Source organism: Capra hircus, chromosome 11 (genome assembly GCF_001704415.2).
Source record: "Capra hircus breed San Clemente chromosome 11, ASM170441v1, whole genome shotgun sequence".
NCBI lineage: Eukaryota > Metazoa > Chordata > Mammalia > Artiodactyla > Bovidae > Capra > Capra hircus.
In genome coordinates this window covers 55,650,579-55,678,348 of record NC_030818.1, presented here as the reverse complement: position 1 = coordinate 55,678,348, position 27,770 = coordinate 55,650,579, and the positions used below count along the sequence as shown (strand labels likewise).

At 39.0% G+C, this 27,770-nt stretch overlaps 1 protein-coding gene across 3 annotated transcripts in view; it reads left to right on the top strand.

Moving 5' to 3' along the window:
• CTNNA2 (catenin alpha 2) overlaps nt 1-27,770 on the top strand; it is a 1,396,988-nt gene that overhangs the window by 112,462 nt on the left and 1,256,756 nt on the right. The gene's annotated exons all lie outside the window — the stretch shown is intronic.

Below are 27,770 nucleotides of genomic sequence, written 5' to 3'. Positions count from 1 at the left end.
TATTCTTTTGTCAATACTACACGATCTTGATAACTAGATTTATAATAAGTCTTGAAGTTGGATGTATCATTCCCCTTATTTTGTTTTTTTCTTTAAAGTATCAGTTGGCTAGTCTGTGTTTAAAATATTTTTTAAAGTGTATCAAGATTATGAGCAAAATAAGTCTATAAATATTAAGGATATAAATATAAAAGTATGAATAAATATTTAGTATGCTGCTTCTGTATAACATTGACAAAATAAATCTGCTCATGATAATATGTTTATGAATAAATAATGCACAGGACTAAATTTCATTTTATTATTGATTACCAAAAGATTTTCTGGGACCTATTAATCTTAGGAAATTTAATGTGATTTTATCTGTAATAATGTTTTAGACATCATCGCTTCTTGGAATTATATCTTTGAACTGAATACCCTCCTCCAGCATTCTTAAATAAAATTTTAAAATATATTAATTGTCAGAAATGGTGGAAATAGAAACTGTGTATATATAGGACACTGAAAATCAATTGAGAGAAATCTGAGAAGTTTTAAGTAAGATATTTTAGAATTTTTGAAGTATTTTAGCCAGTGAATTTTCCTTTTACTCCAGGAAAATGTCCTTTGCCATTTTTCCTTTGCCTTTTGAAAAAGCATCCTTTTTAGAACCTGGCTGACTAGATGTTAAAGAGGTGTTAATTGAATTCCTAACCATGTCTTGTGAGGAACAATTGAAGGATTTAAGAATGTTTTGGCCTGGACATAAGAAAACTTAAGGGAGTGAAGTAGGAAGACTGAGGAAAGTGATCTGTTTCTCAACATATCCTGAGAGTCATTAGTGTGACAGATAGATTAGACTGATTTTGTGTTACTTTCGAAACTTAGATGAAGATGGACATTCTGACTGGTGTGAGGTGATAACCACATCATAGTTTTGATTTGCATTTCTCTAGGAGAAGGAAATGGCAACCCACTCCGGTACTCTTCCCATGGACAGAGGAGCCTGGTAGGCTACAGTCCATGGGGTTGACTGTAGTGACTTCACTCTCACTTTTCATTTGCATGCATTGGAAAAGAAAATGGCAACCCACTCTAGTATTCTTGCCTGGAGAATCCCATGGACGGAGAAGCCTGGTGGGCTGCTGTCTATGGGGTTGCACAGTCGGACACGACTGAAGCGATTTAGCAGCAGCAGCAGTAATTAGTGATGTTGAGCATCTTTTCATGTGTTTATTGGCCATCTGTGTGTCTTCTTTGAAGAAGTGTCTGTTTAGGTCTTCTGCCCATATTTTGATTGAGCTACTTGTTTTTCTGATATTGAGCTGTAAGAACTGCTTATATATTCTGGAGATTAATCCTTTGTCAGTTGTTTCATTTGCAGTTATTTTCCCCCATTCTGAGTGGTGTCTTTTAAGAATCTATAAACAATAACTATTGGAGAGGATGTGGAGAAAAGGGAACCATCTTGTACTGTTGTCAGCTGTTAGATGCAAAAGCTTCTAAAGCCACGAAGTTGGGAAGAAATAGTTCAAGAGTATTTAGGTGAAGCTTGGCATTGATTAGTATAAATATTCATTACCTGATAAGTACCATATTATTTAACAGAGCAAAAGTGTTTGACACTGGACACTGAAAAGCAGGCTGCTAATAAAATGCAAATATTTCAGCTATGTAGCTAGACACAAAAATCTTCCCCATGGCGTGGAAACTCTCAAAGAGTAAATACTGTGTATGATACAATTCTAATTAAAAATATACTGTATAGATAGACATATGTAAAAAATGAAGGATAATAACCAATCAATTCAAGATTGATTTGGTTTCATAAATACCAATAATTCATCACAATCAAATAGTGTTTGAAATGACAGTCATCCTATTAGCCATTTAATAAAAGCACCTATTTAAATTCAATGCCTATTCATGAGTAAAAAGGGAAAACAATAGTTGTGTAATAAAGAGGATCAACTAAACATCTATATCAAATAACACAACTATAAAGGCAGGACAATTGTTCCTTGCAATTGGGAGAAAGTGAAGCCCATTATCACTCATTTTATTTACCACTGACTCAAGATTCTGCCCACGGTACTGAGACATGAAAAATATAAAAGTTATAAGAATTCAAAGCAAATAATGAAAACTAATAGCAGTTTTCTTAAAATTAAAAAACGTGGCTAAGCTAATAACTAATTATTAGAGAAAATTAAGGTTGCTGGATATTAGACCAACATATAAATAACAGCAGCACTCTCTTTACCTGAAACAAATAATTGAAGACTATTAAAAAATGTAGTAAACATTTTATAAGATCTTCATGAAAAAAAGTATAAAACTTTATTCAAAATCATAAAAGAATAGCTAAAGGAACAGGAAATGTATATAATATTTGTGAATGAAAGAAATAAATATGGTAATTATATCTGTTCTTCAAAGGTTAATCCACAAATTTAAAGTTGTTTCAATAAAAATTGAAACAAATTGTTCTTAGAATGTGATGATATGAATCTGAAATTCCCATAGAAGTAAAAATGCCCCATGTAGTCAAAATTTGCTTTTCCAGTAATGGAACTTTATTTTACATTTTTAGTAGTGAAGGCAGTGAGGTATTAGTGAAGACTAACAGACTAACTGAACAAAAGAGCCGAGGAATGTTTCTATATATATAAATGAGAGACATTACATAGTATGGAAAAGTGCTTGAGTAAATGATGCTGGGACCCTTGGCTATTCTTATGAAAAAAAGATACTGTAGATCCACAACATATCAAAAATTGATTGCAAATGCATTAAAGACAATGCAAAAAGTAAATATTTTGTTTTATTTTATATTTTAAAATTATAGTTGACTTACAATATTATGTTAGTTAAAGGTGTACAGCATAGTGATTCAAATTTTTATGCATCATGCGCTATAGAAAATTGCTAAAATATTATCGACTACATTCCCTATGCTGTACAAAACATTCCTGTGGCTTATTTTGTGACTGATAGTTTGTACCTCTTAGGCCCCTTTACCTATTTTGTTTATCCCTCTACCTCTGTCCCATTTGGAAACTAGTGATACGTTCTTTGTAAGTCTGTTTTCATTTTGCTATATTTATTTGTTTGGTTTGTTTTCTATATAACTTAAGTAATTAATTTGGCTGAACAAGTCTTAATTGCAACATTGTGGATCTTAGATCTTTACTATGGCATGCAGGATCTTTAGTTATGTAAACTCTTGGTTGTGGCAAAGTGTGTTAGTTGCTCAGTCCTTTCTGACTCTTTGGGACCCCATGGACTGTAGCCCACCAGGACCCTCTGTCCATGGGATTTTCCAGGCAAGAATACTGGAGTGGCGTGCTATTTCCTACTCCAGGGGATCTTCCTGACCCAGTGATCAAACCCGAGTCTTCTGGCTCCTGCATTGCAAGGAGATTCTTTACCACTTGAGCCACCAGAGAAACTGGTTGTGGCATGTGCGATCTTATACCCTGTTGTTGTTCAGTCGCTGAGTCATGTCCCACTCTTTGTAACCCCATGTACTGCAGCACACCAGGCTTCTCTGTCCTTCACTATCTCCCAGAGTTTGCTCAGATTCATGTCCATTGAGTTGGTGATACTACCTAAGCACCTCATTCTCTGCTGCCCCCTTCTCCTTCTGCCTTCAGTCTTTCTTATCTTCAGGGTCTTTCCCACTGATTGACTCTGCATCAGGTGCCCAAAGTATTGGAGCATCGGCTTCATCGTCAGTTCTTCCAGTGAATATTCAGGGTTGATTTCCTTCAGGATTGACTGATTTGATCTCCTTGCAGTTCAAGGGCCTCTCAAGAGTCTTCTCCAACACCACAATCCAAAAACCTTAGTTCTTTGACTCTCAGCTTTCTTTATGGTTCAACTCTCACATCTGTATGTGACTACTGGAAAAACCATGGTTTATTCAGGTGACTCTGGAGACTTTGTCGGCAAAGTGATGTCTCTGCTAAGACTGTCTAGGTTTGTCATAGCTTTCCTTCAGAGAAGCATTTTTTAATTTCATGGCTACAGGAAGATGGAGCCTAGGATGCTAAAATCTGACACTGTTTCCAGTTTTTCCTCTTCTATTTGCCATGGAGTAATAGGATTGGTGGCACTGATCTTAGTGTTCTGCCAGCTTTTTCTCTCTCCTCTTTCAGCTTCATCAAGAGACTCTAGTTCCTCTTCACTTTCTGCCATGGAGTGGTATCATATGCATCTCTGAAGCTGTTATTTCTCCTGACATCTTAGTTCCAGCCAGTATTCAGCTAGCCTGGCATTTTGCATGTACTCTGCATATAAGTTAAATAAGCAGGGTGACAATATATTGCCTTGTCGTACTGCAGTCCCAATTTTGAACCAGAACATTGTTCCATGACTGGTTCTGACTATTACTTCTTGACCTGCATACAGGTTTCTCTGGAGGCTGGTAGGGTGGTTTGGTTTCTTTAAGAATTTTCACAGTTTTTTTAAAATTATCCACATAGTCAAAGGCTTCAGTTTAGCTATTGAAGCAGAAGTAGATGTTTTTTCTGGAACTCCCTTGCTTTCTCCATGGTCCTACAAATGCTGGCAATTTGATCTCTGGTTCCTCTGCCTCTTAAAACCCAGCTCTCCATCTATAAGTTCTCTGTTCACATAGTGCTGAAGCCTAGCTTGGAGGATTTTGACCATAATCTTGCTGGCATGTGAAATGAACACAGTTGTATGATAGTTTGAACATTCTTGAGCATTGCTCTTCTTTGGGATTGAAATGAAACCTGACATTTTCCAGTCTTGTGTCCACTGTTGAGTTTTCAAAATTTGCTGACATATTGAATGCAGCACTTTAACTGCATCATCTCTGATGATTTTAAATAGCTCAACTGGAATTCTATCACTTCCACTAGTTTTGTTCATAGTAATGCTTCCTAAAGCCCCTTTGACTTCACACTCCTGGGATATCTGGCTCTAGGTGAGTGACCACACTGTTGTGGTTCATTAAGACCTGTTATGTACAGTTCTTCTGTATGTTCTTGCCACCTCTTCTTAATCTCTTCTGTTTCTGTTTGGTCCCTACTGCTTCTGTCTTTTATCATGCCCATGCTTGCATGAAATATTCCCTCAATCTCTCCAATTTTTTGGAAGAGATCTTTAGTCTTACCCATTCTGTTGTCTTCCTCTGTTTCTCTGCATTGTTCATTAAAAAAGACCTTCTTATCTCTCTTTGCTATTCTCTGGAACTCTGCATTCAATAGCGTATATCTTTCTTTTTGCTTCTTCTTCTTTCCTCATATATTTGTAAGGCCTCCTCAGACAACCGCTTCATCTTCTTGCATTGCCTATTCTTTGGGATTCTCTACAGTGTTACAAACTTCCATCCATAGTTCCTTAGTCACTTTGTCTACCAGATCTAATCCACTGAATCTATTCTTCACCTCCACTGTATAAATAATATGGATTTGATTTAGGTTATATCTGAATGGCCTAGTGGCTTTCCCTTCTTCCTGCACTTTAAGCCTGAAATTTGCAATAAGGAGCTCATGATCTGAGCCACAGTTAATCTGTTAAATGGACACTAATTCAGGTAATTGTATGCACCATAATGTTCATTGAAACATTTTTATTATTTATGAAAGTAAACATTGTAGAGAAAACTTAGAAGATAGACTTCAAATCCCAAATTGGGAAGTAGTTACTATGCAAGATAAACATAGATTATAAAAAGAGAAAATGTTGTATTCAACTATTTTAAAATTTAAAACTTCTGAATGACAAAAAATTCAGTTTAAAAACTAAGTGGGAGATTTCCCTGTTGGTCCAGTGGTTGAGAGTCTGCCTTCCAATGCAGGAGATGTGGATTTGACCCCTGGTCAGGGAACTGAGATTCCACGTGGCTTCAGGCAACTAAGGCTGCACACCCCAGCTACTGAGTTCGTGCCCTCTGGATTCTGTGTGCTAGAGGTAGAAATTTTAGAAACATAACTCACAATGTCTTATTACTCATCTTATATTAAGAATTCCAAATAACTATGCATGGAAGCAATGAGTGGTTTAAGAATCATCCTTTAGGAAAAGTGAACCCTTGTACACTCTTGTTGGGAAGGTAAATTGATGTAACCACTATGGAAAACAGTATGGATGTTCCTTAAAAAGTAAAAATAGATTAGTAATCAAATAGATTACTATATGATCCTGCAATCTGATTCCTGGGTATATATATGGAGAAAACTGTAATGCAAAAAGATACATTCACCTTTGTGTTTATAGTATCGCTGTTTATAATAGCCAAGACATGGAAGCAGCCTAAATGTCCATTGAAGGATGCATGGATAAAGAAGATGTGGTGTGTGTGTTTTACTCAGCCATGAAAAAAGATAAAATAATGCCATGTGCAACAACATTGATGGACCTAGAGATTTTCATATTAAGTGAAGACAAAAAGACAAATACCACATGTTATGACTTATATGTAGAATCTAAAAGAACTATACAAAGAACTTATTTACAAAACATAAATAGACTCACAGACATAGAAAATAAACTGTGGAAAATTCTGAAAGAGATGGGAATACCAGACCACCTAACCTGCCTCTTGAGAAATCTGTCAGGAAGCAACAGTTAGAACGGGACATGGGAAAACAGACTGGTTCCAAATAGGAAAAGGAGTACGTCAAGACTCTATATTGTCACCCTGCTTATTTAACTTATATGCAGAGTACATCATGAGAAACGCTGGGTTGGAAGAAATACAAGCTGGAATCAAGATTGCCGGGAGAAATATCAATCACCTCAGATATGCAGATGACACCACCCTATGGCAGAAAGTGAAAAGGAGCTAAAAAGCCTCTTGATGAAAGTGAAAGAGGAGAGTGAAAAAGTTGGCTTAAAGCTCATCATTCAGAAAACAGAGATCATGGCATCTGGTCCCATCGCTTCATGGGAAATAGATGGGGAAACAGTAGAAACAGTGTCAGACTTTATTTTTGGGGGCTCCAAAATCACTGCAGATGGTGACTGCAGCCATGAAATTAAAAGACGGTTACTCCTTAGAAGAAAAGTTATGACCAATCTAGATAGTATATTCAAAAGCAGAGACATTACTTTGCCGACTAAGGTCCGTCTAGTCAAGGCTATGGTTTTTCCTGTGGTCATGTATGGATGTGAGAGTTGGACTGTGAAGAAGGCTGAGTGCCGAAGAATTGATGCTTTTGAAGTGTGGTGTTGGAGAAGACTCTTGAGAGTCCCTTGGACTGCAAGGAGATCCAACCAGTCCATTCTGAAGGAGATCAACCCTGGGATTTCTTTGGAAGGAATGATGCTAAAGCTGAAACTCCAATACTTTGGCCACCTCATGGGAAGAGTTGACTCATTGGAATAGACTCTGGTGCTGGGAGGGATTGGGAGCAGGAGAAGGGAACGACCGAGGATGAGATGGCTGGATGGCATCACGGACTCGATGGATGTGAGTCTGAGTGAACTCCGGGAGATGGTGATGGACAGGGAGGCCTGACATGCTGCAATTCATGTGGTCGCAAAGAGTCGGACACGACTGAGTGACTGAACTGAACTGAACTGAGGGATGGGGGAGGGAGAGATAAGTTAGGAGTTTGGGATTAACATATACACACTACTATATATAAAATAGATAACCAACAAGAACATATTGTAAAGCACAGTGAACTATATTCAATATTTTGTAATAACCTGTAATGAAAAATGGGCTTCCCTGGTGGCTCAGTGATAAAGAACATAGTTGCCAATGCAAAAGAGACAGGTTTAATCCCTGGGTCTGGAAGATCCCTTAGAGAAGGAAATGATAACCCACTCCAGTATTCTTGCCTGGGAAATCTCATGGGCAGAGGAGCCTAGAGGGAAGCTGTCTGTAGGGTCACATAGTGTCAGATATGATTTAGTGACTGCACATAAGTATGGTGATAATGAAAAATAATCTGGAAAATAGTATTTATTTATATGTATATGCTATCTGAGGCATCAAGAAAGCCTATATATATATATATATGTTATATATATATAATAGAAACTGAATCACTTTGTTGTACATCTGAAAGTGGGTAAATTATACTTCAATTTAAAAATGGGCTAAGCTTTTGAACAGGCAACTTTCTAAGGAAGAAATTCCAATATGTATTAAACTAACTGATAATCTGGGCAATACGAATTGCAGATTAGCATAAACTAATAAAACTGTCCTGTAGGTGGAATGTTAATGAACATACGTGGGAACTCTAATTATCAAAGTTATTGGTAGCAATATGGATTGGAAGAGCTGAGTTTGAGAATAATTTTTCAGTAAAGATGTACCTGTATACATCTTTAATACCTGTGATACTAAAATTCAATTCCTAGTTATATACCCTGGAGACAAGAGCCATATAGGCATGTTTATTGCAACACCATTTTTTTTTTTTTTTTTGCAACACCATTTTTATTGTGAAAATTAACCATGTTCTCATTCGGAGAAAGTAGAGGCTTACCCAGTGGGGATTACTACTCCTGTTTAAGATGCAATAAGGGAGACCAAATTTAGCTCCTGTGTTAAATTATGTGTGACAGCAGTTTACAAGACAATAGCAGTTAGACATCAATATACAGTGATCCTTGAGAGGTGGGCAGTAAAAGAGATGAGCCATAATATTGCCCATATTTCTACATTGGCAGAGATTTCAGGGCACAGTGGAGACACATGATTGTCATCATACACTGGTGAACTTGCTGAGTTGAGGAAACCAAGCTGTGATTATGGGCAAACTGAGGTACCTAGCATGTGCAGGACAGAATACTGGAGAGGAGACTGTAGGACAGAGAGAAAATTCTGGAGCCCTTCAGAGAGTTCTCTGCCTGTAATCAGCTGAGTGCTGATGAGTATACACTTGTGAGGAAAAGACCCAAGGCTGGTAAAGAATCACTAAAATAATTAGAAGGAAGTGTGTTTGGTACTCACACACATTCAGTGATAATACCAATTTATGCTAGCGAGATTGGAAAAATCACTGGTTTCAGGACTCAGGAGGGATTTACCTCAGTATTAAGGAGTAATTAACTCTAGATTTGTCAACACTTTGATATTGCCTAGTAAGTTTTGAGAGCAAGATCCAAAAGGCTTAATTTTTTGCACCAACTTACCTGTGTCTCAGTACAAAGCTCAAGAACACATATAGAAATAAAAAACTAACCAGCACCCAACAAAGTAGAATTCACAGTGTCTGGAATCTCATCACAAATTACACTTACACAATGAGGAAAGAAGTAGAAAGCATGACCCATAATTAGGACAAAGAAAACAATCAATCAACTCTGTATTTCAGATGCTTGAATAGATAGAGATACCAAAAAATTATAAAGATGCAAACTAACTTCTAGAAATAAGAATTATAATGAATGACATGAAAAATACATTGAATAGTATTAATGGTCAATTAGAGATGACAACAAAAAGAGATTAATGAACTTTAGAACACAACAATAGAAACTTTTCGTAATTGCAAAGCATAATAGAGATGACATGAACAGATGACAAAGCACAGACAGAGAAAAGAAAGAAACGTTATATGCAGTGTAACAAAGGTAAATATGACAGCATATTTCCCATTTGAAACACTAAAAATGATAGAACGATAATGTCTTTCAAGTGATAAAAGAAAAAAAAAAAAAGAACCTAGACTTCTATACCCAGCCAAAATATAGTTTAAAAAGAAGGGCAAAAGAAAGCTTTTTTTCAGACATACTGAAGCTGAAAGATTCTTGTGCTATTTCAAATCCTGCAAGATGATGCTGTGAAAGTGCTACACTAAATATGTCAGCAAATTTGGAAAACGCAGCAGTGGCCACAGGACTGGAAAAGGTCCTTTTTCATTCCGATCCCAAAGAAAGACAATGCCAAAGAATGCTCAGACTACTGCACCATTGCGCTCATCTCACAGGCTAGCAAAGTAATGCTCAAAATTCTCCAAGCGAGGCTTCAGCAATACGTGAACTGTGAACTTCCAGATGTTCAAGCTGGCTTTAGAAAAGGCAGAGGAACCAGGGATCAAATTGCCAACATCTGCTAGATCATCGAAAAAATAAGAGAGTTCCAGAAAAACATCTATTTCTGCTTTATTGACTATGCCAAAGCTTTTGATGGTGTGGATCACAGTAAACTGTGGAAAATTCTGAAAGAGATGGGAATACCAGACCACCTGACTTGCCTCTTGAGAAACCTATATGCAGGTCAGGAAGCAACAGTTAGAACTGGACATGGAAAAACAGACTGGTTCCAAATAGGAAAAGGAGTACGTCAAGGCTGTATATTGTCACCCTGCCTATTTAACTTATATGCAGAGAAATGCTGGGCTTGAAGAAGCACAAGCTGGAATCAAGGTTGCTGGGAGAAATATCAGTAACCTCAGATATGCAGATGACACCACCCTTATGGCAGAAAGTGAAGAGGAATTAAAGAGACTCTTGATGAAAGTGAAAAGAGGAGAGTGAAAAAGTTGGCTTAAAGCTCAGCATTCAGAAAACTAAGATCATGGCATCCAGTCCCATCAGCTCAGTTCAGTTTAGTCACTCAGTCATGTCCAACTCTGTGACCCCATGAACTGCAGCATGCCAGGTCTCCCTGTCCATCACCAACTCCTGGAGTCCACCCAAACCCATGTCCATTGAGTTGGTGATGCCATCCAATCATCTCATCCTCTGTCGTCCCCTTTGCCTCCTGCCCTCAATCTTTCCCAGCATCAGGGTCTTTTCCATTGAGTCAGCTCTTTGCAACAGGTGGCCAAAGTATTGGAGTTTCAGTTTCAACATTAGTCCTTCCCATGAACACCCAGGACTGATCTCCTTTAGGGTGGACTGGTTGGATTTCCTTGCAGTCCAAAGGACTCTCAAGAGTCTTCTCCAACACCACAGTTCAAAAGCATCAATTCTTCGGCACTCAGCTTTCTTTATAGTCCAACTCTCACATCCGGTCCCATCACTTCATGGCAAATAGACGGGGAAACAATGAGAACAGTGACAGGCTTTATTTTCCTGGACTCCAAAATCACTGCAGATGGTGATTGCAGCCATGAAATTAAAAGATACTAGCTCCTTGGAAGAAATGCTATGACCAACCTAGACAGCATATTAAAGAGTAGAGATGTATGGCAAAACCAATACAGTATTGTAAAATAAAGTAAAAAAAAGTAGAGACATTACTTTGCCAACAGTGGTCCATCTAGTCTAGACTATGATTTTCAGTAGTCATGTATGAATGTGAGAGTTGGACTATAAAGAAAGCTGAGCACCGCAGAATTGATGCTTTTGAAAAGTGGTGAAAACTCTTGTGAGGCCCTTGGACTGCAAGGAGATCCAACCAATCCATCCTGTAGGAAATCAGTCCTGAATATTCATTGCAAGGACTGATGCTAAAGCTGAAACTCCAATACTTTGGCCACCTGATGCGAAGAACTGTCTCATTTGAAAAGACCCTGATGCTGGGAAAGATTGAAGGCATGAGGAGAAGGGGATGACAGAGGATGAGATGGTTGGATGGCATCACCAACTTGATGGCCATGAGGTTGAGCAAGATCCGGGAGTTGGTGATGGACAGGGAAGCCTGGCATACTGCAGTCCATGGGGTCACAATAACTGAGATACAACTGAGAGACTGAACTGAACTGAGAAAGGTATAAGAATGGCAAATAAGCACATGAAAATAAGTTCAACATTTTTGTCATTATGGACATGCCAATCAGAATCACAGTGTGTTATATACTATTCAAATAGCTAAAATTAAAAAGTAATCATGCTGTGTTTCTGTGAGGAGTTCCAGTGCAACAACTGGAACTCTTAAACACTGCTGCTGGGAAGGTAAAATGATAAAAACATTTAGAAAGCAGTCTGTCAGTTTATTCAGAATTTAAAGATATCATATGTCTACGCAAAGACTTACAAGTGCATATTTATGACTGCTTTTCTATAATAGCCAAAACTGGAAATCAGTCTAATGTGTATCAACAGGGGAATGGATAAACAAATTGTGGTACATGCCTGTAATGAAATTCTTACTCAGCATTTAAAATGTATGAACTCAGATACAAACAGCATGTATAGATCTCAATTATGTAGAATGAAAGAAAACAGAAAAAAGTGCACACAGTATATGCTTCCATTAATATTAAATTCTAGACATTGTAAAGTAGCTTCTGACAGAAAAATGTATCAATCATTATCTAGGTAGAAGGGACGAGGATGGAAGTGGGAGTGAGTGAGTGAAAGTCACTCAGTCGTGTTTGACTTTTTGCGACCCTGTGCACTATACAGTCCATGGGATTCTCCAGGCCAGAATACTGGAGTGGGTCGCTGTTCCCTTCTCCAGGGTATCTTCCCAATCCAGAGATTGAACACAGGTCTCCCGGATTGCAGGCGGATTCTTTACCAGCTGAGCCACCCGAGAAGCCCAAGAATACTGGAGTGGGTAGCCTATCCCTTTTCCAGGGTATCTTCCTGATCCAGGAATTGAGCTGGGGTCTCCTGCATTCCAGGCAGATTCTTTACCAGCTGAGCTGTGGGAGAGAGGAAGGAAATTGTAAAGAAGCAGAAAAGTTTTGGAGGTCAAGCCTACGTTTATGCTGTTGCTTGTGGTTATGGTTTCACATATGCTACAATTCAACAAATTGTACACTTTGAATATGTGCATTTATACCTAAATAAAGGTGTTAAAAATAAAATAACGTGAAAAATAATGGATACAGTATAATTATGTAGAACTAATAGCACCTGTACATAAAGCAATTATCTAATATTTATGAATCCAACACAGACAAAGGGCCTCCCAGTTGGTGCTTGTGGTAAAGAATCTGCCTGCAAGTGCAGGAGATCCCAGTTAAATTCCTGAATTGGGGAGATTCACTGAGAGAGGAAATTACAACCCACTCCAGTATTCTTGTCGGGAGAATCCCATGGACAGAGGAGCCTGGTGGGCTACAGTCCATGGGGTTGCAAAAGGATGGACTGTACTTAGCATCTGAGCAAAACATAGATAAATCTTTAAAATATACTAACTGCAAATGAATACATAGAGTACACCATTTACGTAAGTTTCAATTTACCTGAACCATGGTCTGCACTCCTAATAAATACATAGGTGTCTGTTGAGTTCTAGAAATCATTTGCGGTAAAACATGGGGTCTCTGTGTAATGGAGCATGACCTCACTCAGCGCTTCGCATGTGGACATTGCTGCGTGCTGTTATCCCTGGCCTCAGCCATGGGGTGAGCTGGGGGTGCCAGGGAACAGGCTGGGGGCTGTGACGTCAGGGCTCCAGAGCTCTTGACAAGGCTGCCCACTGTCTGGGCCCAGGCTTTGAGGCTGCAGTGACCCTCTCCCCCCATCCCCCCCAATCAACCTAATGGCAGTGGCAATCACCCTGGTCATAGTCTGTGGGACCTGCCCCTGTTGTTTGGGCGGCTTGAGGAGTTTGAGGGCTCCTTGGGTCCTGGCACCTGGCTCTCTCAGCCATGACAAGTGGACAGCATCTGGGGAGGCCCTGAGGGAGTGGTCAGCTGAGATCTGCTTTCACTTCGACAGGACCTGGACCTCAGAGGCTGAAAATTGTGCCTGGAGATTCTGCCCTTTCTGGTCAGAACAGAGAATAATATTCCTTTGGTGGAGATTTACAGGAATTTAGTTACCGTAGTTACCTGACCAGGGCTTCCCTGGTAGCTCAGCTGGTAAGGAATCCGCCTGCTGGAGACCCTAGTTCAATTCCTGAGTTGGGAAGATCTCCTGGAGAAGGGAAAGGCTACTCACTGCAGTTTTCATGGGGTTCCTTGGTGGCTCAGATGGTGAAGAACCTGCCTCGAATGTGAGAGGCCTGGGTTTGATCCTAGGGTTTGGAAGATCCCTGGAGGAGGGCATTGCAACCCACTCCAGTATTCTAGCCTGGAGAATCCCCAAGGACAGAGGAGCCTGGTGGGCTACAGTCCATGGGATTGCGAAGAGTCAGACATGACTGAGCAACTAAGCACAGCATAGCACAATTACCTGATCATTCCTTAGGAAGCATCACTATGTACAAAGCTAGGGGAGGTGATGGAATTCCAGCTGAGCTATTTCAAATCCTAAAAGCTGATGCTGTGAGAGTGCTGCACTCAATATGCCAGCAAATTTGGAAAACTCAGCAGTGGCCACAGGACTGGAAAAGGTCAGTTTTCATTCCAACCCCAAATAAAGGCAATGCCAAAGAATGTTCAAACTACCATACAGTAGCACTCATCTCACTGTTAGTAAAGTAATGCTCAAAATTCTCCAAGCGAGGCTTCACCAAAAATTTCCAGATGTTCAAGCTGGATTTAGAAAAGGCAGAGGAACCAACATCCATTGGATCATTGTAAAAGCAAGAGACTTCAAGAAAAAGACATATTTCTGCTTTATTGACTACACCAAAGCCTTTGACTGTGTGAATCACAAGAAACTGGAAAATTCTAAAAGAGGTGGGAATACCAGACCACCTGACCTGCCTCTTGAGAAATCTGTATGCAACTCAGGAAGCAACAGTTAGAACTGGACATGGAACAACAGACTTGTTCCAAATTGGGAAAGGAGTACATCAAAATTGTATATTGTCACCCTGCTTATTTAACTTATATGGAGAGTACATCATGCAAACTGCCAGGCTGCATGAAGCACAAGCTGAAATCAAGATTGCTGGGAGAAATATTAATAACCTCAGATACGCAAATGACACCGCCTTTATGGGAGAAAGTGAAGAAGAACTAAAGAGCCTCTTGATGAAAGTGAAAGAGGAGAGTGAAAAAGTTGGCTTAAAGCTCAACATTCAGGAAACTAAGATCATGACATCTGGTCCCATCCCTTCATGGCAAATAGATGGGGAAACAGTGGAAACAGTGAGAGACTTTTTTGGGGGGGGCTTCAAAATCACTACCAATGGTGATTGCAGGCATGAAATTAAAAGACACTTGCTCCTTGGAAGAAACGTTATGACCAACCTATACAGCATATTAAAAAGCTGAGACATTACTTTGCCAACAAAGGTTTGTCTAGTCAAGGCTATGGTTTTTCCAGTAGTCATGTATGGATGTGAAAGTTGGACTATAAAGAAAGCTGAGCACCACAGAATTGATGCTTTTGAACTGTGGTGTTGGAGAAGACTCTTGAGAGTCTCCTGGACTGCAAGGAGATCCACCAGTCAATCCTAAAGGAAATCAGTCCTGAATATTCATTGCTAGGACTGATGCTGAAGCTGAAACTCCAGTACTTTGGCCACCTGATGCGAAGAACTGACTGATTGGAAAAGATCCTGATGCTGGGAAAGGTTGAAGGCAGGAGGATAAGGGAATGGCAGGGGATGAGATGGTTTGATGACATTACTGACTTGATGGACATGAGTTTGAGTAAGCTCCAGGAGTTGGCGATGGACAGGGAAGCCTAGTATGCTTCAGTCCACGGGGTCGCAAAGAGTTGGACACGACTGAGCGACTAAACTGAACTGACCTGACGTCAAGAACAAAGTTTCTTATACCAAGAAGTTTCCAACAACTAAACATACCCCTCCTTCACCTTTCCTAGAAAAAGGCTTTGCTGAGAGTTTTCTGTTAATTTGAGGGTTTTACAGCATAAGCCACCCACCTGCTTTCAGGGTCTTGCAATAAACCTTTCTCTGTTTCAAACTGACATTTTGGTATTGTTTGACCTCAGTGTGCATCAGGCACATGGACTTGTGTTTTGATAACTGATACATATCAGTTGAAGCAAGAAATCACTTTTGGAAAGAGTGAGATAAGATAGGATGAAACTTTAGGTGTTTCAAAATAATTCTTTTAAAAAAATGTTTTAGAAATTGGCACATAGTTGACAGTTGTTTTGAGGATAGGAACATAGACACGCTGCCATTCTGTTCATGCTCATACTTTTTGTAGGCTGGCTGTGTTCACAGTTAACAGTCATCAACAACCTGTGTGAGGATTTGTGTCTGGTGGGCTCTGGCCAGCAGCATTTGGTACTCAGGGAAGAAGGGCGGGGCTGCCACTGCCTTTATATAGCTGCTCATCTAGGGAGGAGGGAGACATTAAGTACAGAATTAAGCAGATAGTTATCCAGTTTCATTTGTGAACAGCACTATAAAAGTGTGAGATCATATCTTGGGGGTACCTAATAAGAAGAGATGGCAAGAATATACAAAAGAACTGTACAAAAAAGATCTTCACAACCCGGATAATCACAATGGTGTGATCACTCATCTAGAGCCAGACATCCTGGAATGTGAAGTCAAGTGGGTGTTAGAAAGCATCACTACAAACAAAGCTAGTGGAGGTGATGGAATTCCAGTAGAGCTATTCCAAATCCTGAAAGATGATGCTGTGAAAGTGCTGCACTCAATATGCCATAAAATTTGGAAAACTCAGCAGAGGCCACAGGACTGGAAAAGGTCAGTTTTCATTCCAATCCCAAAGAAAGGCAATGCCAAAGAATGCTCAAACTACCACACAATTGCACTCATCTCACACGCTAGTAAAGTAATGCTCAAAATTCTCCAAGCCAGGCTTCAGCAATACGTGAACCGTGAACTTCCTGATGTTCAAGCTGGTTTTAGAAAAGGCAGAGGAACCAGAGATCAAATTGCCAACATGTGCTGGATCATGGAAAAAGCAAGAGAGTTCCAGAAAATCATCTATTTCTGCTTGATTGACTATGCCAAAGCCTTTGATTATGTGGATCACAATAAACTGTGGAAAATTCTGAGAGAGATGGGAATACCAGACCAGCTAACCTGCCCCTCGAGAAATCTGTATGCAGGCCAGGAAGCAACAGTTAGAACTGGACATGGAACAACAGACTGGTTCCAAATAGGAAAAGGAGTATGTCAAGGCTGTATATTGTCACCCTGCTTATTTAACTTCTATGTAGAGTACATCATGAGAAACGCTGGACTGGAAGAAACACAAGCTGGAATCAAGATTGCCCGGAGAAATATCAATAACCTCAGATATGCAGATGACACCACCCTTATGGCAGAAAGTGAAGAGGATCTAAAAAGCCTCTTGATGAAAGTGAAAGAGGAGAGTGAAAAAGTTGGCTTAAAGCTCAACATTCAGAAAACAAAGATCATGGCATCTGGTCCCATCACTTCATGGGAAATAGATGGGGAAACAGTGGAAACAGTATCAAACTTTATTTTTTGGGGCTCCAAAATCACTGCAGATAGTTATTTCAGCCACAAAATTAAAAGATGCTTACACCTTGGAAGAAAAGTTATGACCAACCTAGATAGTATATTCAAAAGCAGAGACATTACTTTGCCGACTAAGGTCCGTCTAGTCAAGGCTATGGTTTTTCCTGTGGTCACGTATGGATGTGAGAGTTGGACTGTGAAGAAGGCTGAGTGCCGAAGAATTGATGCTTTTGAACTGTGGTGTTGGAGAAGACTCTTGGACTGCAAGGAGATCCAACCAGTCCATTCTGGAGGAGATCAACCCTGGGATTTCTTTGGAAGGAATGATGCTGAAGCTGAAACTCCAGTACTTTGGCCACCTCATGCGAAGTGTTGACTCATTGGAAAAGACTTTGATGCTGGGAGGGATTGGGGGCAGGAGGAGAAGGGGACGACTGAGGATGAGATGGCTGGATGGCATCACGGACTCGATGGACATAAGTCTGAGTGAACTCCGGGAGTTGGTGATGGAGAGGGAGGCCTGGCGTGCTGCGATTCATGGGGTCGCAAAGAGTCGGACACGACTGAGTGACTGAACTGAACTGAATAACCAGAGGTTAGGAAAAGCTTCTGTGAATGGGCTAGATGTTTATAGTCAGATAATGCGGAAAAATCTTAAGTAGTGGGGCCAGTAAAATGTGCAGGTGGAAGTTCTGAAGAGTGAATTTGAAGAGATAATCGCAGCTGGGTTCATTTACCTAACCATTTCCACAGTTAGTCATTTTTGTGGGGAGCATTTAATTCCTTATAGTAGGAGAGGCATAAATCTTGATGTTATTAAGAATGTGTTTTTCATCTTTTTCAGTTGACTTATACAAGTCAGTGATATAAATAACCATTCACACTTTTGAAAAAAAGTGATTAGTTGCTCAGTTGTCTCCAACTGTTTGTGATCCCATGGGCTGCTAACCCCTGCCAACCCGAGGCTCCTTTGCCTATGGAATTCTCAAGGCAAGAATACTGGATTGGGTAACCATCCTTTCTTCAGGGGATCTTCCCAACCCAGGGTTTGAACCTGGGTCTCCCACATTGCAGGCAGATTCTTTACTGTCTGAGCCACCATGGTTAATTCAGATTTTTGTCATTCTGAGTTAATCATGCATTGAAAATCAGTATATTTACATGTGAAGTCTGTCGGTTACCTCTCTTGCCTGTGGTAGACTTGTCCTAGATGCCAAAGTTTAACTGCTTTACCCCTGTAGAACCAGCCAAGGTTTCACCTGTGGTGCAGAAAATGTTATTCCAGAATGCTTTACAGTCAGCACATTTTCCACAGTGCTGATGGAAAGTGATCTTAGCAACTGTTCGATTATTTCAAAAGCATGTTTATGGTCGAGTAGACAATACTGGTAGAATAAATGTGTCCTGAGTACAATATTCCATATGTCAGAGACTGGCCCAAATGGTCATTTTTCCCTGAATATCTTTGGCTAATCCAGATCAGACCAAGATATATATTGGAGCACACATTTTATATTTGTTTTACTGATAACTGAGAAGAGCTGACTCATTGGAAAAGACGATGCTGGGAGGGATTGGGGGCAGGAGGAGAAGGGGACCACAGAGGACGAGACAGCTGGATGGCATCACCGACTCAACTGACGTGAGTCTGAGTGAACTCCAGGAGTTGGTGATGGACAGGGAGGCCTGGTGTGCTGTGATTCATGGGGTCGCAAAGAGTCGGACACTGAGCGACTGGACTGAACTGAACTGAAGAGGAAGCTGCTTGGATTTTAATAAATGCTGTCCTCAAATACTTTTGAACAGCAGATGCTAAATTAGAATCCCCAGCTTGTTTTTGTGGGGGACATGGTTGTTTTTATTGTTAGGTAGACCGTTTTCATCACAAACAAGTGTATGAGCACCTGCTTTATAAATCTTGCCTCGTTAGTGTAGAGGCAACCCACAGTTTGTAGTACTAAAGATTCACTCTTAGGATACAATGTGCTCTGCTTTGTCAAGTCACTTCACTCATATCTGACTCTTTGCAACCCTAAGGATTGTAGCTTACCAGGCTCCTCTGTTCATGGGACAAGAATACTGGAGTGAGTTTGCCATGCTGTCCTCCAGGGGATCTTCCCAACCCAGGGATCGAAGTTGCCTCTCTTATGTCTCCTGCATTAGCAGGCGGGTTCTTTACCACTAGTGCCACCTGGGAAGACCAAGATATAATATAGTACACTGTTTATTTTATTTCTAGCTATTTTATTTTTAATTTTCTTTTAAACTTATAGCCAATTAAAATTGTTGTGGTAGTTTCAGGTAGACAGCAAAGGGATTCAGCCATACATATACATGTATCCACTCTCCCTACAGTACACTATTTAAAAAGATGTTTCTTTAAAAAGATAAGTGAGGGTTGCACATCGAATGTTAATTTATACTTTTTTTAAGGTTAAAAAGATTATTCAGATTACTCTTAAGTTCTGTTGCTTGACTTCAGTTACTAGGAATGAGAGCATGAAACAAGTAAAGCATTATTTGATTTTTAAAAATGATTTAGGCCTAGTATCAATAGAAAAATAACCTAGCAACTCAAAGAATGAATCAAATTTAGAAAATGTTAAGAAAATCTGATGGATTCCCCATTTTAACTGTCAGTGTAGGAAATTGTGATTTATGTTCTCTTTTGTTACATTTGCTGTGAATCATTCAAATTGAAGAAGTCATGGATCTAGGATTTATAAAGATGAAAACTTAAATCCTTGAATTAGAGAAATTAATGTTCATATTCTTGTTAATAAATGTTTGTGAGAATGGCAGATTTATTTTTATAAGATTTGTGTAGTATTGTTTCCTAAATTTGTAGGCATGGCAAAAGAATGTAAAATATCAACCTTTAAGAAACATTCTTATGTGAATATTAATAAATTTCATTGAAATACAATGGAATTTGTTAGTGATTCAAGTTAATTTTACATGATTTTGTATCTAAACCGTCTTGATATACTACTCTTTTTGCTTGGGCATTGACTTCAATTGATTTCTTCACAAATACTGAAAACAATTTTGTAGTGCTCCAGTTGGCCACCCAATTTTGCTAAGATGAAAACATCCACCATTGTGATAAAATTGTTTGATGTTTAGGTCAAAAAATGCTTGTTTACATGAGTGCTGAGTCCTGTCTCCTTTTTAGAATGAGAATGTGTGATTAAGCTTCAACCTGAGAAAGTTATGTCTGCCTTTCAAATCTTTTCTGGGCTTATTTATCACCCTGCAGTTTTCAGTAAGACTGTTTCCAAACTTTCAGAATGTGTACATAACATGGTCTTTGGGGTGTCACAGTCCTTTTTTAATAGGAAGAGATAACTACAAGTTTTAGAGGTTGTTCTAAATACCTTTACTCAGTGGCCTGTAATTCTTGGTTTTTAAAAAATACAGATAATATAACAATAATTGAACTAGATCTACTGTTTTCAAGAGGAAACAAACTTCCTGTGCTTGCTCCTCTGTATTTCAGGTACTGTATCATGAGTGAAGGTCACTCAGTTGTGTCTGACTCTTTGTGACCCCAGGGACTATACAGTCCGTGAAATTCTCTAGGCCAGAATACTGGGACGGGTAGCTGTTGCCTTCTCCAGGGAATATTCCCAACCCAGGGATCGAATCCAGGTCCCACATTGCAGGCATATTCTTTACCAGCTGAGCCACCAGGAAAGCATGTGGTTGGCTTTTTACTTTAAACACTCTAGGTAAGAATTGGAGACCAGTGGATAGAGGGGATTGTGATTAATAATAATAAAAGATGACATTTATTAGGAGTCTACTATGTGCTGTATTCTTTTTTAAGCAATGTACTTGGATTATCCTTTTGATCTCCACTAGTCTCATTATATTGGCACTATTATTGCCAGCCTCATTTTATTGTTGGGAAGTGAAATATAGTCAGAAAACTTGCTTAAGTTCAGTGAGCGATCACACACAAGGTCTGAATTCAAACAAGAGCAAGCTATCTGACTGTATAGCCTGGCCTCTTCACACGAGGCTGTACTGCTGCTGATCAACACCTTGGATTTGTGAAACTCTGCATGCGTGTGTCCTAAGTTGCTTCAGTTGTGTCTGACTCTTTGTGACCCTATTGACCTATAGCCTGCCAGGTCCCTTTGACCCTGAGATTCTCCAGGCAAGAATACTGGAATGGGTTGCCATGCCCTCCTCCAGGGGATCTTCCCATCCCAGGGATAGAACCCATATCTCTCTTACATCTCCTGCATTAATAGACATGTTCTTTACCAGTCGTACCACCTGGGAAGCCCTTTTGAAAGTGAAAGTGAAAGTCACTTAGTTGTGTCTGACTCTTTGCAACCACATGGATTATACAGTCCATGGAATTCTCCAGGCCAGAATACTAGAGTGGGTAGCCTTTCCCTTCTCCAGAGGATCTTCCCAACCCAGGGATCGAACCCAGGTCTCCCGAATTGGAGGCAGATTCTTTACCAGCTGAGCCACAGGGAAGCCCTGAGTAAATGTACTGAAGTTCATTGAATATACATTATTGTAAATGGGATGACTTCGTAGCTTAATGTAAGCCAAATATCACTTTTTGCCTATTCATATTTTTGCATTTTTCATGGGAAATATAGGACAGAGAATCCCATTTTCTCTAAACCTTATGAGAAGAGAGTGAACAAAATAGAGAGGTACTAAATTCAACTCAGCAAGCAATCTGCTCTTGAAATTGTTGTTTTGGGAAACCTAGGAATACTTCTGGAAGATGTGACCAAAGAAATAATACACAGAGATTAAAAATGAAACATATAATTGTGTAAATGGGAGACTGATGGTGGATGTATAGCATTGAAAAGTAAGCCAGATGTTAACAGAAATGTCTTTATTTGTTGTGTTATTTTATTTGTCTTATCTGTTTTATTCGTTGTATTATTTATTTCTGCTAAGTCATGGTATAAGAATTCCATGTTGTTGAAACACAAGAAAATCATAGTACATTTCAGCAATATTTTTTCTTTCGGTTTGAGATGTAATTGACATACACTACTATAATTTTGAGGTATACAGCATAATGATTTGACTTACGTATATCATCAAATGATTATCACAATACGTTTAGTGAACATCCATTATCTCATACAGATACAAGATTAAAGAAAGAAAAAGAATATTTTCCTTGTGATGACAACTCCTAGAATTTACCCTTATAGCAACTTTCATGTATAACATACAGCATCGTTAGTTATATTTACTGTCTTGTACATTCTGTCCCTATTATTTATCTTATAATTGCAAGTTTGTGCTTTTTGAATTCCTTCATCTGATTCTCCCTCCCCCAACCTCTGACTGTGATAACCACAAATCTGACCCCTTTTTCTGAGTTTGTGTTTGAAATATAATTGACCTGTAAAACTATATTAATTCCTGTTACACGATACTTCTATACATTTTTAAGTGTAAAGATGTCTAGTTATAATATGTTACCATACGAAGGTATCACATAGCTGTTGACTTTATTCCCCACATTACACACTTCATACCCTTGACTCATTTATTTTGCACACTTCATACCCATGACTCATTTATTTTGCACCTGTCAATACCAGATCACCTGACCTGCCTCTTGAGAAACCTGTATGCAGGTCAGAAAGCAACAGTTAGAACTGGACATGGAACAACAGACTGGTTCCAAATAGGAAAAGGAGTATGTCAAGGCTGTATATTGTCACCCTGCTTATTTAACTTCTATGCAGAGTACATCATGAGAAACGCTGGGCTGGAGGAACCACAAGCTGGAATCAAGATTGCTGGGAGAAATATCAATAACTTCAGATATGCAGATGACACCACCCTTATGGCAGAAAGTGAAGAGGAACTAAAAAGCCTCTTGATGAAAGTGAATGAGGAGAGTGAAAAAGTTGGCTTAAAGCTCAACATTCAGAAAACAAAGATCATGGCATCCGGTCCTATCACTTCATGGCAAATAGATGGCAAAACAGTGGAAACAGTGGCTGACTTTATTTTTCGGGGCTCCAAAATCACTGCAGATGGTGATTGCAGCCATGAAATTAAAGGATGCATACTCCTTGGAAGGAAAGTTATGACCAAACTAGACAGCATGTTAAAAAAAAGAGACATTACTTTGTCAACAAAGGTCCATCTATTCAAGGCTATGGTTTTTCCAGCAGTCATGTATGGTTGTGAGAGGTGGACTATAAAGAAAGCTGAGTACCAAAGAATTGATGCTTTTGAACTGTGGTGTCAGAGAAGACTCTTGAGAGTCCCTTGGACTGCAAGGAGATTGAGCCAGTCCATCCTGAAGGATGGGTGTTCATTGGAAGGACTGATGTTGAAGTTGAAGAGCTGACTCATTTGAAAAGACCCTGATCCTGGGAGGGATCGAGGGCATGAGGAGAAGGGGACGATAGAGGATGAGTTGGTTGGATGGCATCACCGAATCAATGGACATGGGTTTGGGTGGACTCCGGCGGTTGATGGACAAGGAGGCCTGGTGTGCTGCGGTTCATGGGGTCACAAAGAGTCGGACACGACTGAGTGACTGAACTGAACTGAACTGAACTGAATCTCCTTCACTTGTTTCTTTCTTCCACTCACCACCTTCCTCTCTGGCAACCTCCAGTTTGTTCTCTTATATACTAATTTATCTGTTTATATTATGTTTATTCACTTGGTTTTTTGTAGGTTCCCCATAAAAGTGAAATGATATAGTATTTGTCTTTTTCTGGCTCATTTCACTTAGCATCATACCCTTTGGTCCATCCATGTTGTAGAAAGTGGCACTAATTTCATTCTTTTATTTTTATGGCTGAGTTTTATATATATATCTAAATATCTGTATCTATATATATAAAGAAGTTATATATTTATATATAAATTCTTTATCCATTCTTTTATTGATAGATGGGGCTTCCCTAGTAGCTCAGTTGGTACCCTGGTGGCTCAGCTGGTAAAGAATCGGCCTGCAATGTGGGAGACCTGGGTTCGATCCAGTTTGGGAAGATCCCCTGGAGAAGGGAACAGCTCCCCACTCCAGTATTCTGGCCTGGAGAATTCCATGGACTGTAGAGTCCATGAAGTCACAAAAAGTTGGACACAACTGAGTGACTCACTTTCACTTTAGATTGCTTCCATATCTTAACTATTGTAAATAATGCTGTGGTGAATACAGGCATATGTCTTTTCAAATTAGCATTTCTGTTTTCTTCAGATAAATACCCAGGAGTGGAATTGCTGGATCATATAATGGTTCTATTTTTAATGTTTTGAGGAATCTCCATACTATTTTCCATAGTGGCTGTACCTGTTTACATTCCCACCAACAGTGTGAGGTTCTCTTTTTCCTCTGTTGTCTCCAACACTGTTATTTCTTGTCTTTTGCCATTCTGACAGATATGAGGTGATAGCTCACTGTGGTTTTGATTTGCATTTCCCTGATGGTTAGTCACATTTATCATCTTTTTCATGTGACTGTTGGTCATCTGTATGTCTTTGAAAGAATGTATGGTCAGATCCTCTGTCCATTTTTTAATTGCCTTTTTCTTCATATTGAGTTATATGAATTCTTTTCATATTTTGGATAGTGATTCCTTATTGGATATATCATCTGCAAACATCTCCCACTAAGTAGTTTGCCTTTCCATTTTGTTTATAGTTTCCTTCCCTGTGCAAAAGCACTTTAGTTTGACTTTGTCCCACTTGTTTATTTTTGCTTTTGCTTCTTTTGTCTAAGGAGATGTATCCCCCCCCCCCAAAAAAAAAAATATTACTAAGACTGATGCCAAAGAGTTTCCTGCCTATTATTCTTCTAGAAGTTTTATGATTTCAGGTCTTACATCTAAGTCTTTAATCTATTTTGAATTTATTTTTGTTCATGTTGTGAGAAAGTAGTCCAGTTTGATTCTTTTGCATATAGTTGTCCAATTTTCCCAACACCATTTATTAAAGAGTCTGTCATTTCTTCATTGTATATTCTTGCCTCCTTTGTCATAGATTAATTGCCCTTATATGTGTGGGTTCATTTCCGGGCTCAGAGATATTTTTGCATGTTTATTAACTAACTTGACTAGGAAGCACTTTGGATTATATATGTATTCCTTGTTCTGAAATGTCAAATGCAGTTAATCTAAAGATATTAAAATTTCCATTTTAATACTTTGCAAACATTTTCCTAAGAATTGATTGGTTATAACCAATTCTGTCTCTGGGAGAGATCCACATTTTGTGGACCCTAGAAAATACTCAATTTGAAGCCCTTAGTACTCAAGAAAATGAATAAGAATTAGGAATATGAAAATAGGTAGAAATGTGGATGTTTATTTAGAATGAGAAGTCACAACAAAATATGAATTTTAGAAGACTGATAAATATCACAAATATCATAAAATTCATTAACTTATTAACTACCTAACATCAATGTTATACTTTTTTTTTTTTAGGCTGCATACCTTTTGATCACCTCCTCATATGCAAAAGTTTATAAGTTTGTGTGTGTGTGTGTGTGTAACAAAGTTTTATTAAAGTATAAAGGAGATAGAGAAAGCTTCTGACATAGGCATCAGAAGGGGGCAGAAAGAGTACCCCCTGCTAGTCTTCAGCTGGGTGTTGTATAGTAACCGAAGTGAAGTGAAGTCGCTCAGTCATGTCTGACTCTTTGTGACCCCATGGACTGTAGCCTACCAGGCTCCATCCATGGGATTTTCCAGGCGAGAATACTGGAATGGGTTGCCATTTCCTTCTCCATATAACGTTTTCTATAGAAAAAAATTAAATGATAAATTTTAATCTTTCCTCTAGCATGGCTGAAGTGTGTGTATATAATTATTGACAGCTTGGGAAGGTGTCTTTTAGCTTTACAACTAATTATTGATAATGCTATACATAAATTTACAAGATTGTTTTCAAATTTGGGTTAACCTCTCTCAGGTTTATTTCATGTATCAGCTGTAATATTTCAGGGGGTTTCAAGGTTTCCTGAGCATTACTGCTGCTGCTAAGTCACTTCAGTCATGTCCGACTCTGTGCGACCCCATAGACGGCGGCCCACCAGGCTCCCCCATCCCTGGGATTCTCCAGGCAAGAACACTGGAGTGGGTTGCCATTTCCTTCTCCAATGCATGAAAGTGAAAAGTGAAAGTGAAGTCGCTCAGTCGTATCCAACTCTTAGTGACCCCATGGACTGCAACCTACCAGGCTCCTTCATCCATGGGATTTTCCAGGCAAGAGTACTAGAGTGATTTTATGACACTTGTTAGTCAGCTGGTGGCTGAAGAGAAAGTATATTTAGTGTATTCTGTAATATTTGTTGACATCAATGTTTTGTGTAAAATTATCAAGAAATTTAATATTTTTTCTAGCATGTGCATAAATCAATCCTCTTTTTATTTGGATTCTCAAATAACCAGCATGCCTGTTAATTAATTTTATGTGAAAATTTTTTCTTTTAGTAATTTTAGCTTATGTATAATCTGACAAAGTTTGGTATAATTTATTTTTAAATGTCAGAATAATTTCTTTTGACTTGATTTCATTGCTTATGTTTGTCATCTTTGTCCCATATCCATTAAATTTTCTCCTGAATGTTCTTTCTGTTTTTTAAAAAACACATTTAAAAATGACTTAAACAGCTGACTTTTCTATAAGTTGAGCCCATATTTATTGAAATAGTCCATGATTTAAAAGGCAATGGACTAATTGAACTTCATTAAATATTTCACTTTGATCAAAAACTTGCTAAAAATATAGTACCTTTTAAATTATATGTGCTGTGTTACGGAATATATTCCTGACATTCCTCTCCTGACAGGAGAAACTGTTTTGCCGAGGTGGAAATGGAAACTGACCATTGTGTACAAGTTTACACCTCTCGTGTTTGGAGGAATTGCCCCAGACTAAGTTGTGATGATGTACATTTTAAACTTTTTTTCTCCTACATTATACACATATATGCGCTTCTATATGTGTATATATACAGGCTTCTCAGGTAGCTCACCAGTAAAGAATCCAGCTGCAATGCAGATGTGGATTCGAACCCTGGGTTGGGAAGATTTGCTGGAGGAGGGCATGGCCACCCACTCCAGTATTCTTGCCTGGAGAATACCATGGACAGAAGAGCCTGGTGGGCTACTGTCCATAGGGTTGCAGAATCGGACACAACTGATACCAGTTAGCGTGCATGCACATTAGGCTTATATTGGAGCCACTTAATATATTCTCTTTTAACTTTTCTTTATTTTTCATTTATTAATCTTTCTATGCTTTCTTCATTCATTTTCTCTGTAGTTTGGCATTTGTCCAGTCTACTTCATTAATGTTTACAATTTTCATTTTCAGATTTCTGTTTGGCTATATTTAATCAGATAGCTCTATCTGACTCATTCACCATTTTGCTACTTAATTCATGGTTTGCTTTATGTTTATTACTCCTTCTTTTATATTTCTAAAGGCTCTAAATCTACTGTGTCAATTTGAATGAACTTAACCAATAGTGATAAAGTCATGGAACCTTTCCTGTTTCTGAGTGAAAAATCTGGAGGAAAGCAGGCCAGGTTCATTAGAGGCTCCATGAGGCCACCAGGGGCCCAGCCTCTTGTTCTTATCTCATCACTCTAGAGTGTTAGTGCCT